The sequence below is a fragment of the Tupaia chinensis genome, unplaced genomic scaffold (assembly GCF_000334495.1).
Source record: "Tupaia chinensis unplaced genomic scaffold, TupChi_1.0 Scaffold142100_1, whole genome shotgun sequence".
In the NCBI taxonomy this organism is placed as follows: domain Eukaryota; kingdom Metazoa; phylum Chordata; class Mammalia; order Scandentia; family Tupaiidae; genus Tupaia; species Tupaia belangeri.
In genome coordinates, this window is record NW_006201951.1 from 1199795 (window position 1) to 1202065 (window position 2271).

The following is a 2271-nucleotide window of genomic DNA, read 5'->3' on the forward strand; positions in this document are numbered from 1 at the left end:
TCGGCGGGAACCCCAAGCCCCGCCCCACGCCGCGCTCGTCCGCAAGCCCCGCCCCCTCACGTGTGCGTGCTCCCCACCCAGCCCGGTGCTCTCTGCCCTGCAGCTGTGCCTGCCCCGCACACGTGAGCTGCGTGTTAGCAAGTTCCTTCCACAAAGAGCTTGCCCGCCCTCTGCGCCGCGGGCTTCTCTTCCCTGGGCTGGCTGGGCCTGCTGCTGCAGGTGGTCGCTGAGTGGGACCATTTCGTTTCTCTGAAGCTCCGAGATGCCTCATGCCCGACTCCAGTAACCTCTGACTGGCGAACCAGCAGCCACCTCCTGGGCTCCCGCGCCTTTAGGAGGCCAATCTCAGGCCTGCAGAGACCGTGGCCGTGGGGGTGGCGAGGTCCTGGCGAGAGGCCAGGTCCCTGCATGGTGGGCCCCAGCTGCTGCATGGGAACAACCCCAAGAGGCAAGGCTGCTGGTGGGGGGCAAGCTGCACCCTCCGGGCGACAGCCTCTGTTCAGGAAGGGGCTGGGGGGAGTAGGGGCACGGGTGCTGGGACCACGGCCTGCACGCCATGCTCCTTCCAACTGGCCTGGTTCGCATCTGCTCTTGGGGACCTTCTCCTGGCCTCTGGAGTCTGGGAGTCTGGGTCGATGCCTGGGCCTGGGAAAACCGACGTGGACTCCTTTCAGCTCAGTGCGGGAACCTCTGTGACCCCAGCCCAGAGGTGACCCCAGCCCATGTCGGTTTCCCTGTCTGCCCTCCTCTGTGCCTGTCTCTACCCCTGTTTCCATCTCTCTCTCTCTTCCTCTCTCCCTCTGGCGCAGTCCTAGTTTGGGGAGGGGTCTGGGGTTCTGCCTCAGTGCACCCCTGCTCCTGGAGCCCCCCTGGCGAGCTGGTTGGGCTGTAGCACCTGTGGGGGGGCACCCCACTGGTGAGAACGCGGGTGGGCATGCCACAGCACTCCCACTGCCTCCAGTCTCCCCTGTTGCTTCCCCTGCAGTGTGAGTCCGCGGGCACCAGGGGAGGTCAGGGTGGAGGTGGCACCTGGGTCTGGAGACCCGGAGCCCGGAGCCGTAGCCCTGCCCCCTTTGAGGAGCTCCTGGGCCATAGCCCACGTGCACTAGGCGTTTTCCAGCTTTAAAGGGCTGGACTTGGTCATCAGCGTTGTACGGTTCTGAGCTCTGCGATGGGGACAGGCCCCAGATGGAGATGCAGGTGGACCCCATAACCCCGCCTCCCCCTACCTCGTCCCCAGCCTGGACCAGATGCTACTGTGCGCAGGACCGGCTGCGGCCGGAAGGGGGCGCGCGCGGACAGGCGCCCAAGCTCCGGACTCGGAACCAGCTCGGCTTCACCCCGGCCACAGTCAGAGGAGAGACCAGTGTTCGAACAAACAGGGAGAGGGCCACGCGGGCTCCCGACTGCTGCCTCGCTGGGGCTGAGCCTGAGCCGCGGGCGCGCAGGCTGCTCCCCGGGGCCCCGAAGGGCGTCTACCCGCAGGAGAGGCGCAGCGGCGGGGGGCCACAGCAAATCAACCTTGGAGTACCGCCGCCCACGTGCCGCCAGGTACTTTGCTGCCCCTACCGCCGGGGGACCCCGAGCCAGCCGCTGAACACCCCTGAGAGTCCCCCAGACCTCTGGGCCATGCCCACCCTGGAGCTCCACCCACTAATGACCTGGGAGCTGCAGGGCCTGGAGGTGCCTGCCCCCTGAGGGGCTGGGATGGGGTACCCCACACAGTAGGGGATCCAGGGCAGCTCTCCATTTGACCCCCTCATGCTGGGGCGTGCTATGAGTGGGCGTCAGAAGGCAAAGTCTGGCTCTAGTCTCCGGGGTAGTGCGGGTGGGGCTTGTGGGCCCCTCATGCCCAAGAGGGAGAGGGTGGCTGGGGCCAGCCACTGCCCTCCCAGCGTCTGGAGAGGGCCACAGACCACCCCTGCCAGGCCCAGGTGTGCTGCCCAGGGTCCTGGTCTGCTCACTGTCCCTACAAATGACCACCCCAGGATGGACACAATTGCTCTCACCCTGTGCCAGCAGCCATCTGGGCCCGGCTCAGAGCCTGCCCCACCCTAGGCAAGCCCCCTCGGGCTGGGCAGAAGCCTCTCCTGGGCAGCTTTGAGGCCAGAGCTGCTGTCGCTGGCCCCCGGGACTCTGTCTCCCATGAAATGGGGTGGGGGTCAGTTAGGGCAGTCTGCAGCCCCAGCACCAAGAGGCTTGGGGTCAGCAGGTCTGGTGGGTGGCCATCCCTCAGGGCCCTGGGCACTGTCCGGCTGGCCCCACTCTTTC